This window comes from Culex quinquefasciatus, chromosome 2 (assembly GCF_015732765.1).
Source record: "Culex quinquefasciatus strain JHB chromosome 2, VPISU_Cqui_1.0_pri_paternal, whole genome shotgun sequence".
Taxonomy (NCBI): domain Eukaryota; kingdom Metazoa; phylum Arthropoda; class Insecta; order Diptera; family Culicidae; genus Culex; species Culex quinquefasciatus.
In genome coordinates, this window is record NC_051862.1 from 23,146,434 (window position 1) to 23,159,164 (window position 12,731).

The 12,731-nt window shown below is 35.8% G+C and overlaps 1 protein-coding gene across 7 annotated transcripts in view; it reads right to left on the reverse strand.

Moving 5' to 3' along the window:
- Nucleotides 1–12,731, reverse strand: part of LOC6042946 — a 218,713-nt gene that overhangs the window by 123,081 nt on the left and 82,901 nt on the right. The window lies entirely within an intron of this gene.

Below are 12,731 nucleotides of genomic sequence, written 5' to 3' on the forward strand. Positions count from 1 at the left end.
GAGCGAAATCATCGGGTAGTTCTTCGTGGTTTACCTGATGAACTGAAACCGGACGAGGTCAAGTACCTGCTGAAGAGGGATCTCAAGCTGGACGCGCTGGAGGTGCATGTCCACCGTGGACGAAACTCCGTACATTGTGGTCTTCCCCAAGGGATACACCAACCTGAAAAAGCTTTCTGCAGTGAATGTTGTGGCAAGCACTATCATCCGGTGGGAGGCCTACCGGAACAAGCGGCCGAACGTGACCCAGTGCAGGAACTGTTTGCAGCTGGGCCATGGGACCAGAAACTGCCACCTGTGGGGGTACCCACAAGATGGACGAGTGCAAAGTCCAAGAAGCAGAGTCGAAGCGGTGTGCCAACTGCTCTGGAGCCCACGAAGCCACGGACCGCAGCTGCCCCAAGCGTGCGGACAGTTCGGCTGAGCTGTGGGGTATTTACTCCGAGTACATCGGCAGGTTCAAGACCTGCAAGACCCGCTTGGACCAAGTAACGCTCGTCAGTTACATATCTCCAAGTACGGATTATAAGGAGTTGTTTTTTTTTTTTGTTATATATTAGTTAGTTAACGGTCCTCGGTCCCAACCTGGTCACAGCACCTAAAAGGACCTAATAAAAATAAGTTATGAATAAAAAAAAAAGCGCACTGCCCCACCGTTCACGATCGACTCCATAATTTCAAAAAAATATATATATTAAACAAAACAAAAATATTGATGTTTAAATAGAAGGTGTTTGCATGCGTACTTCACGAAATATGATAATTTTACGAAACAACTTTTTTGAAAAGATGTTGATAAACATGACCAATTTTTCGCAGTTTTAACTCCTAAAATTCAATTGTTTGATTTCGATTTTTTTTTTCAAAGAGTTCAACAAACTTTACATAACAATGATCCTTTCGACGTTTGTCGAGGCTCGTGCACAGTTTAAATGTGGGGATTTTTCTTACTACTGCCATTAATCATACAAATATTTCTATTTAGGGAAAAAATCCTCTCGTTCTAATAATGCACGAGCCACAATAACATTCTAAGGGTCATTTATATTCAAAAATTGCTGATTTTTCTGAGAAATACTTTTGAATTCACACGGTTAAGTTTTAAGGGGTTAAAATTTGAAAACAAAATGATACAAATCATCACTTTTTTTCAAAAAAAAACTCTGATAACTTAGTACTGGGAAATGGCAGTGGTTATAGAACTATATTTTAATTTTTTCGTTGAAAAATTCAAATTCAATGAAAAACATGTCAACTTGTAGATAGGGCAAAAAATGGCTAACCAAGCAATGAGTAAAAAAAAGTCAAAAATGTATGAATACTCAATTTTGAAAATGCGGTTTGGCTAGTTTTCTATCGAATTTACTGAATTGTTCAATGATAATATGACTTTATGGAAACTTAAGCAAATTTTAACATAAACAAATGGAAAAGTTTTGAAGTTTTGAAGAAAATGTACTGTTTACCCTTTGGATAAGACCAACCGTTCGACATTATTTGTGTTGATATAATGGTTGCAATGCAATTACTGTTTCAAATTGATTGAAGCATAAAATGACCGGCGCTCGTAAATTATTCACATAAAACTGAAATTACACAAACATTGACATGTTCTTGCAGTCTTTCGCAAACACATCCCAAGGCAGTACCCTCAAAGGATCTTGTTTACAAATTGCCGCCTTAATTGAGTCACAGGTAATGTCCGAGGCCCGCCAGAGTTCCCACAAGCCACGTCCAACGTGGCCGTCAACAACAATGGACAATGGGGTGAGGGCTTATCGCCGCACTGCGGATATATATTCCAAATCCTTCCGAAACCGGGTTTTGATTAATTACCATCATCAAGCTAACGTTTGGCGCCAACACACACAGTGTTTTCTTCTACCCTGCTGGTGATGACTGGTTGATGGTGCCTTCGAGCTAGCGGGTTCCTTCAACTTCACACAAACGAGCTAAGCTAATTCGATTTCACTTAGCCTTCCCACCCACCATTTAGACGGCTCACCACAGACGCCCAATAGCGCAAATGGTAGTAGCCGATAGTGGTCTTCAAGTAGAGACCGGCCCTCCCACGCCAAACACCCACTTCCGGTGGGAAATCGTTCCGTAGGTTGCACTGTGGAAATCTTTAAAAAATACTCAAATTTTATATAATATGTGTACTGAAGAAATTATATTTACTAATGATACTAATGTGAATACAAAGAGACGAGATGTTCCTTTTAATACGGAATTAAAAGGAACATCTCGTCTCTTTGTATTCACAGTAATGCATTCTGCTAAAACGCTCAACCAAACCACAATGATACTAATATCATTAATTTTGTAAAATCTCTTAAATAAAATTTAACGCATATTTTCACAGTGATTCAACGTTAGTTAGAAATGAATGAAAGGTAAATCCAACAACCGCTGGGAAAAGTTACAACTTCTCAACGGGTAATACTCGTTTGTTTCCCACCCCCCTTAAAACCATGGCAAGCCAAAGCGAACATTTCATCCCACTCCCGCGGAAGGAAGGAAGGAACTATCAAGTGAGCATTATCGTCGTCGTCGTGTTCGTCTTTTTAACCCGGTTACATTTCCTTCAAATTAGAGAGAGCAACCGGGGGGAGCTTTTGTACAATTCAGGCGGTTGGAATTGGATTGCAAAAGGAGCACAGAAGCGATCGCATTACGACTTAAAATTTAATTTAGCCAATTTAATTTTAAACCCGTAATGGAACTCGGGCTGCCAGAAGTGATTGGAGTTTTGAGTTTTGTGAGAATTAAATTTATTCTAAAATAATTTAAAAAAAACTTTGTTTTAAGGAAATTCATCACGACAAAAATTTACTAGACTTCATTAACAAAAATCACAAAATTAAAAAAAAAACTCTGAAATTAGATATTCCATGTCAAACCAGTAGTGAACAGCAAAACAATGTTTAATTTTGAAAGGTGAAAAAAATTTTGGTTGAACATTACCTCTTTTTAAACATTATTTTACCTCAACTTATGTGGTAAAATTACACAAAAACAGATGTAAGTTTACACATTTTTCAAAACAATATTACAAACTTTCTGAGCAATTTGATTTCGTGAAACAGCAAAACTGGCCACATTCGCATAAATTTCCCATATGCATTTTCACCACTTTTGAGTTTTTTTAGCAGTTTGCTCGTGAAAACATGACACGTAGCCTTCTGTATGGGAAAAACTTCCCTCGTGTTTTTTCACAGCTTGCTGTTTTTTAATTATGGGACATTTATGCGAATATGAGCAGAGAAGGCACTATCTGACAAAAAATCATCGAAGATTATGCTGAATTCCAGAATTTTTGGATTGTAAATTTGTAAACTACCTGTAAACTAAGCCAAGGCAAATTTAATTTCAAATTTTGGCTCCCACTCCTTCAAAATTTTCCAGAAATAATAAAAAATATTACAAATTTTCAATGGAAATTTTGAAATCCATTGAATTTGAACTCACACTTAGATTTTTTACCGATTTCGGTAAAGTTTACCGAATTTTTAACTACTGAACAGTTCGATAAACTGAAAATTACCGAATTCGGTAAAAACTTGCCGAAATTCGGTAATGAATTTCATTACTGTTCACCGTACAACCGAAATTCGGTAACATTTTGTTTATTTTGACAGATGGTTTACCAATCTAAACTTTCCCGATTTTGCAACTACCGAATTCGATATAAAAATCTAAGTGTGTATTAAATCATCTTAATATTTAGGATTATTGGGAACACAGATCCAACACAGATCGTCAAAATACCTTTAACATTAGGGATAAAAAGATTAGCATAAATTCCCTGATAATTTGTTAATATATGTGACAACATGCTAGCAGCTTAACTGTAATAATGCATAAAGTATTTTGAAATGCTTTAGGCCGATGCAAATATTTTTTAAAAGTTTTTGTCCCTCGGCTCTGGCCGGAGTCGAGGGGGGAGGGGCAAAAAAATTAAAAATATAAATATTAAAATAACATGCCATAGTTTCAACATTTGCATGGAAAAAGTGTTTTAAAATGTATTTTACACTAGTTCAGTTGTTTTGCAATAAAAGTTTTCAAAAAATGTAAAATTTGACGAAAACAAAAAAAAAATGCGAAAAAAAACTTTAGCGATAGTAGACATCAAAAAATTTCAAAATTTCAAAAGATTTTTAAATTAACCCAAACATGCTAAAAATGATTCTAAACGTAGGGGAATTCATTTTCAATTGATTTTAACTAATTGCACTTAAATTATCATAAAAATACTGAAATTTTTTGAAAAAATCTTTTTTTGCCCCCTGATTTTTCGGGCCAACTTTGAAGGGGGGGGGGACAAAAACTTTAAATAAAATTTGTACCAGCCTTATTAAAAGTCGACTTGATTTTTTTGTAATAAAACTCCTTTTTTCAAAAATGAGCAATTTTTCTGAAAAAATATTTTTTTGTTTTTTTTTTATTTTTATTTGGATGAAACTTTAGTGTTTACTTTTTCTATGACCAAAGAAGTCATTTTGCACCATTGGTTCGTTCATACAAGTCTCCATACAATTTTAGCAACCATCCATACAATAACAGCTCTTCAAATATTCAAAAATCTGTTTATGAAAACCGATTTTCTGATCAATAGCTACACTCTTAAAAATACCCAGTTTTTATTCACAAAAAAAACACAATATCAAATTGTACAAAATAACCATTTTTGGTAATTCTAATTTTAGCATACGTTTCAGATGAAAAAAATGCATTTCTTGAGAAATGGCACAAGTTGGTCAAAATTATAGGATAGTGTTTCCAATTTTCGATTTTTTTAATGTTGAAAAAAATCGAAAATTTCATAATGTTCAGTAATAAATCATATCTTTGGGACAATCATAAAAAAAATATCATTTGAATAAAATTATTTTTTAAATTTTCAAGTCAACGTCAACATTTGAAAAGGCCCAGAAACACTCATATTTACCATATAAAATGCGAGGGATTTTTTAAAAGATTTTATTTGAAACATTTGGAAAATTTCACAATAATTCCTATTTTGGGCATTGACAATCAGACGCATATTCGATAAGTTATCGTCCATTAAAAATGTTGCGCTATTTTGATGTTATAGTAAAAAACTTATTTTTCCTGTTTGGAAATATTTTATGCACTTTTCGATTGCAAATTTAATTTTACTTGTAAAAATTTAGTCAAAACACTTTTTGTCGACATTTTTCAACCTTTTTCAATTATCTTGAATTTTTTCAAAAGGCTATAGCTTAAAAGATGAAATTTTCAATATTGTGATCAAATCGAATATTTTCATTGAATTATATAGGGACATCCCTCAAATTCGAATGCTAATTTTTTAAAGCTGGCTTGCTTTGTCAAAATGTCCTATCAACATAACCCATAGGACATAGGACCTTTTGAAAAAGTTCTTTAGAAATAATAAATTATTTGAAAAAAGTTTTTTTTAGAATGATAAAAAAACCTGATATTTTATTGTTCATGATTTAGAATGATTAAAATTATAATGTGCAATACATTATAATTTCCCGAATTCACAATTGAATGACCAAATTCTACCAGCACAACGAGAGCCAAAAAAACACAAAATTTCTTGAAGCCCTTGTCACCACTGCCACAGATTGTTCTTCTCCTACAAACAACTGCCAAGCAAAGACAAAGTGTGAATGTGTGTCATCATAACACTGCCCGGCAGGGACAATTTGTGAAAAGCACTCCACGGCGGGGTGAGGATGGAACTACACTTGAAAGGGAATTGACTTTACAAAGAAGATATAAGTTGCACTAGCACAACTTTTTTTGTCAAATTTGTTCATATTTATTTAGAAAAAAAAAGATAGCTGCAATACTTTAAAAGTATTGAAATTCTATTTATCGTAAATTATCCATTTTGCTATCAAGAAACATTTCCCATAAATGCAATTTCAAACAGTGCACCTTCAACCAAGTGCACATACGTAAGAAAAAAATGAAAACAATATGCCAAGCTTGGTCCTGATATCCACTTTTTTTTCGTTCAAGTTGGTGCCACTTCCCGTTCGGAACGGAGAGCAAGCAAGCCTTTTTCGTAGTCGTTGTCCTTGTTGTCACTGCCACCACCATCGCCAGCAACAAAACGGCCGGGACCCGCGGGCAACATGACTAAAGGACGACCACGTGCTTTGTTTTGAAGGCTCTCTCCCCACCGCTTCCTCGTCAGGAGGAAGGAAAACAATTTGGTTGTGCACTTTAACAGTCGTCAAGAGTTGTGGGGTTGGGGCGGGGGAGGGGAAAATGTATGCCAGTTTTGCTAGTGAAGGCAAGCAGCAAGGAATGAATGTTGGCATCTTTCGAGTTTGTTGGAATGAAAATCGGAAAGGAAATGATAAATGGAGAAATAATTGAATTTTAAACTTTTTTTATGTATGAATTATATAACTTTTATGGTGGTACTTTATTTCAGCGAAATTATTACTCTCATTGTAAAACCGAAACGAAACTATTGGCACTACGCCCCCCGGGGCATGGCCTTACTCTAACGTGGGATTTCTGCTCCAGCGCCTCTGACGAGACAGGAGAAACCGGGACCGACGTTTTACTTCACCATCCGATAGAAGCTCAGTGGATAAGGCGGGAATCGAACCCGCGTCTCATAGCATCATCGGGATCGGCAGCCGAAGCCGCTACCCCTGCGCCACGAGACCCATTGTAAAACCGTTAACATTGAAAAGTTATTTTCGAAGATGCGAATACCGGTTGTAAAATGAATCAAATTAAATCAGGTCAGAAAAAAAAATCTGGAATTCTGGTTCGGTTCACAGAAAAAAATGATGGTAATATTCATCAGGAAATGGTGACAAATTTTGTGTAAAAAAAAATGATTAATTTTACCCCAGAAAATGATGATTTTCATCTGTTTTTGATGAATATTCATCAGGTTCAAATTTTTACACATGTTATATGTAATATTACTCAAAAAAGAGGTAATATTCAACCTACCAAATTTTCAACATTCCGAAATTCAACTTTAATCATTAGGAAATGGTGACAGATTTTGTTTCGAAAAAATGTGTAATATTACATCAGGAATTAGTGAATATTCATCTGTTTTTTGATGAATATTTATCAAGTTCACATTTTTACACATTTTTTTTTGTAATATTATTAAAAAATAGGTAATATTCAACCAACCAAATTCCCAACCTTCCAAAATTCAACTTTTTTTCTGTGTAATTTAAATTCATGGGGAAGCATTTTGATGCCTTGTTGTCTGTTGTACTACACAGAAAAAATGATGGTAATATTGATCCTTGCACTGTAACTTGGATTTGGCCCGCACTTTTCTCTCGCACTTTTGACAACAAAATTTCCAAAAACTTGACAACCAGCATTTGTTTATTTACAATTCCAGTCGCAGTTTCCACCAAACTGGACATTCGCACTTTAAAATTGCGATTGACAGGTGAGCAACATCGGCTCGCTTTGATCATTTTTGAGATAATTAGAATTTTCCAAGCCAGTTTGACAAGTCGCAATAGTGCGATCGATAGCAATAATTTAGTGCGAAGTCCAAGTTGGTGAGAATTGCGCAATATTCATCAGAAAATGGTGACAGATTTTGTGGCAAAAAAAATGATTAATTTTACCCCAGAAAATAATTAATTTTCATCAGTTTTTGATAAATATTCATCAGGTTCACATTTTTACACATTTTGTATGTAATATTACTCAAAAAAGAGGTAATATTCGACCTACCAAATTTTCAACATTTCAAAATTCAACTTTTTTGATCTGTGTATACAGAAAAAAAACTTCAATTTTGGAATGTTGAAATTTTGGTTGGAGAGCAAGCCAAAAAAATGCATATCTCATCCATAAGGAAAAAAAGACGACTTTTCTACACAGCAAAAAAGTTTAATTTTTGAAAGTTGAAAATTTGGTAGCTTGAATATTCCCACTTTTTTGAGTAATATTACAAAAAAAATGTGTAAAAATGTGAACCTGATGAATATTCATCAAAAACTGATGAAAATTCATCATTTTCTGGGGTAGAATCAATCATATATTTTTTGACACAAAATCTGTCACCATTTCCTGATGAATATTACCATCATTTTTTTTTCTGTGTATAGAGGGTACACATTGTTTACTTGAAAAAATGCTTGTTTTAATTTTGAAAATATTGTTAACACTCTAAAAACAAATATCAGCTTTTAAATTAGTCATCAACAAAAATTGATAAATTTTCATAACTCACAACTTTTTCCAAAAATTTATTTCGACAAACTAAACAACATAAATTAGTAAGCGTTCTTTTATCACGTAACGCAATTGGGTGAAAGGGGAGTCGTAAGCCGCCCAAGTAGCACTCATAACTTGTCAACTGTTGAATAATAGTTAGATAATTGTTTTTGATAAACATACGAGACAAATTTTGAACATAACTTAAATAACAGTTTGTTTCACTGGTTGTATAACTGACTTATGTAACTATCTTGTTTTGTGCCACAAAAGTGTTAAAACACAGTCAAATTCACTCTTTTCCAACTTTAAAGCACAACATGGAGAAAATTCTCACCTATTTGGGAGGTTTAGCACTCGCTCCTAACTCCATCCAATTTGCTGATTTACACTGTTTATACAACTTATTTTGGAACACCTCCGATAGAAACTTGCTTGCTCACTTCCGTTTGAGGTATTTGTCACTTGATTTTATTCAAAAACGCTTTTTATGAGCTGTAATTAAACGTCAAAATGCTGATATGCCAAGATGCTGTTCCGTCATCTGCAATGTTTTCCTCGAAAACAGTTTGTTGAATAAGAATAATATTGCACTGTTTGTTTCACTGCTTATCTAACATTGTCATGTGACGGCATCTTCTGAAAAATGGGCGTGGCCAACCATTCTATAAATAACCTTAGGTTTTCTCACTGTGTTACACAAATGTTATTGGAGAATAGGTTATATAACTGATAATCAACAAACATATTCAACTTGACATTGCGTGTTGTTAGGTGGTGTAAATTTGTACGTGAGGTATTTAGAGTTTCAATAATGTTTATTTATCGAAGATTGCAATAATTTTAATTGTTGACCGATTAGTTTGAAACCTTATTGCCGGTAAAAGCTACAAAAATGTAAGCTTATGGAGTTCATGATAGAGAAAATAACAAATTAAAATCACACCGATTTCAGTGTTGCTCCGTGGTACGGTAATTGAAATGACAGTTGAAACGGTTTGTTATAACTAAGTTGTATATTGGAGTTATAAAAACTAACTTGAAACAAACTTATATAACTTAATTTCCAATGATAGCCTTTTCTGGAGTTAAGTTGTTTAGCTCACTGCTGTATAACAAAGCTGAGCCTTCTTATTGACGTTTAGGCCAGCTTGTTTACTATGAAGCCTCGTGGAGAGATGTGGAAGCGCGCCTGGACCTGCCGTGGAGATAACAACAAATCGTCGAAGTCATCGGATCGAATCTTGGAAAGACGAAATTCATCAAAAAAGGAAAATGTAAAACTTCGTCCTGAAGAGAAGTTTCACAAGAATCACTTTTAGAGAGCGCGAAAGGATTGTTTTTTTTTCCATGCAATTTCTATTTTTTTTTCTAAATAAATCGGGCAGAAACAAGCGTATCAATATAGTCAAAGATACTATTCTTATTGGCTTCGTCGTTGATTAAGATTCTAATAAGAACTGTTTGTTTACATGTAAGTTGGGTAACGGTTAGACAACTGTTTTCAATCTACCTTTCCTTTTCAGTGTGCGCTTTGATTTGACAGCACAGCCGTTAACCATGCCCCCTTTTTTTCGTTGAATCTCTTGTTAGCTAGCACAGTGTTGTCAAATACATTTGTACAACTTACTCTGATAACTTGCATCTTATTCTGGCAAGTTATACAACAGAAAAAAGTGCGCTTTTTCCAATCCACAGGAGTTGTAGAACAAGTTGTGGTAACGAGGCCAATCGGTTATACAACCAGTTAGGAAATACGTTTATCTGACAAAGTGTGTTGCTTGGGCGTGTTACGCTCCATAGAGTTATCTACTTGCGCAAGTATTACGTGTACGCACACGAAAAAAAAGTGAGGTTAAATTTTGTACCGGCCAGCAATACAAATGGTGTGCTAGCGTGTGTGAGATCGAGCTCAGATAGTTCTATACATTTGTTTTTAATTTGTATGGAAGCAGGGTTGCCAGGTGGCCAGATTTTACAAATGTCAGCAAGAATAAAAATGTATGATAATTTGTGCCAGAGTTTGACAGGTTTTACTAGATTTGTTATTCTCAGCCAAATTTTTAATAACTTTTTGATAAAAATGAATGATTTTAATTAAATTCGAAAAAAATATTAAATGCTTATTTTCAAGAAAATGTAAATTCAACCTTTGCTAGGCCAATAAATCAACTTCTGAATTTCAACAAACTTTTGAACTAATTGATGTTCTCCTGCCCCTTCCCCATTTATAATTGCAAGATTTTCGTCTGCCAGATTTTTCCAGAATTTCTATCGGTATTTGGCCAGATTTTTTAAACTTTGACCTGGCAACCCTGGTCCCAGATGTCCCCTTAAAGCTCCAGGTCGAATCGAGTTGATATCTGGACGGAACACTTTTTTATTTGAGTTTGAAAATTGTGCTATTTTTTTACTAAAATGCTAATAACTTCCTTAAAATTCATTCAATTAAGACGTTTACCTTTCATTTTATTGCATTTGTTAAGCCCTACCAGATTCATTTTGCGTTTTGAAATATAATCTAATGTTGTCTTAGTTACAGCATTTTTTGGATTTTTGAAGATTTGTGACCTTTAAACTTCGTGTCTCAATTTGGTCCACTTCCCATTGGCCTGATATGCCAATATTTAGGACAAATGCTAGTTTTATACACCCAACTGGCAGTCGCATGATTGTGATGCATGGCGGCATGAAAGTATATCAGAATCTGCATGAAATCTGTCCTCATGCATTTTTTGCGATATAGGAGTATGACATTTTTGCCCGTTACCGACAATTATCGAAATTACCGACGGCTTTTTGGTTGTATTTCACAAAAAAAAACACTTACAGAACGAGGTTTGAATCACCAACTTCTTGGTTATTGATCCGACAAGCTACCACCGCGCCATGGACGCTTGATGAAAAGTGAGTGAAAGAGCACCAACATATGCTTCTCTTTGGAGTGTTGCTCGGGGACCAACACATATAATGCTGATGTGTTGGTGAGAACTGCAGATCGCTGAAATTTTTACACGCGGGCAAAAATGATCTACGGGCTTGCTGCAAAAAATGTTATAAAATATGACATTTTCTGCAGCAAATCCAATGTTGCAGATTTTGAGATATATTTTTCCTTTGGGTGTATATACAAACAACCCTTGAACAACTCCAGGCCGGTTGGTGAGGTCCAAACGACGTCCTATACTAAGGGGGTAAGCCCTGTTTATGGACTAAATTTGAACTCTTAACCGGCGAAAAGTTACGAATCTGTCCGTTAGATCATCTATGTTTATTTTCTAAGATTTTCCCTTTCCGTATCCTTAAGCTCCTCTAATCTGCTACATCTTGTCCAATTCTTCCCAACCACCCGGAACGACATCCCGTCTCAAATCTCGTCACTGACATCACCATAATTCAGCCTCCCAAGTCTTTCAAAGACAAATTCTTCCCCGACACCAAGACGGACAACACTGTCATCAACTTCTCCTCCTCCATCCATCCATCTCCAACAGAACAGCAGCTTGCCGGCTCGAAACGGAAGACTGGTGGCCCGCAGGCGGTCGATGATGCTGGTCCTTCATCAACCTCAAATGGTCCATCTCTCGGCTCTTCAGCATCGTCGTCGTCGTAAAACAGCTGATTGGTATGCCGCCAGGTATCGCATAACTTCAAGGTGGGACCACGGAATGGAAATTCTCGTCCCTACCGCCACAATGGACTCCGGGTACAGAAAAAGCTCTACGAAAGGATCGAAAACTGAAAGCTCTGCTGGAGAAATTATTTATGTTCACCGGAATGTCGCTTCTGGTTGGTTGGTGGAGTGGAAGCTGGTCGGTTCGCAAATGGAAATACCTGTGGACTCTTGCTGGCCACAGACTAGACAATGCCAACCGGAGTTGTCCTGTGCGAGCGCACCCCTTTCACGTGCACAAGGCCATGGGAAAATGAAGATTAATGGCGGCAAGACCAAAGCGCCAGGGGGCGTCGGAGTCGCGCACGCCAGGCCAGCTGGGGCCCGTTGGTTGGCACGCGAAGCACCGGGTGAATGTGGTGTCGCCCACTCTCGACTAATTAATTAAAAGAGAGAGATTTTTGTGGTGGGGATTTTTTTGCTGTAGGTTCTGTGCGGAAAGTAGACATTGCTGGGAATGAAAACAATAGATCCATCAAAAGATATTAAAAAGGAACACCGTCAAAATTGTGTTGATATCAAGATTTTTTAAATAAATGATGTTTAAAGCTAATTTAATACTTACTAAAATACTCAACATCTTGAAAACAATAACTTTCCATATTTGAAAACATTGGCTTGAGCAAAAGGTTTATATAATTTTAGATAATACTATTTTAAAGAAACCATCTTAACAAATCACGTCGAACAAAATCTTCAAACTGTAACTTAAACCAATCAATCAAACGCACATTAAAATTCCTTTCTCCGTGTTCAACAACCTTACCAACGCAACGCAACGTATATTGCAACGGTCGGTCATCGTCGATTTCCTCTCGACTTACTCCAAAATTTTCAC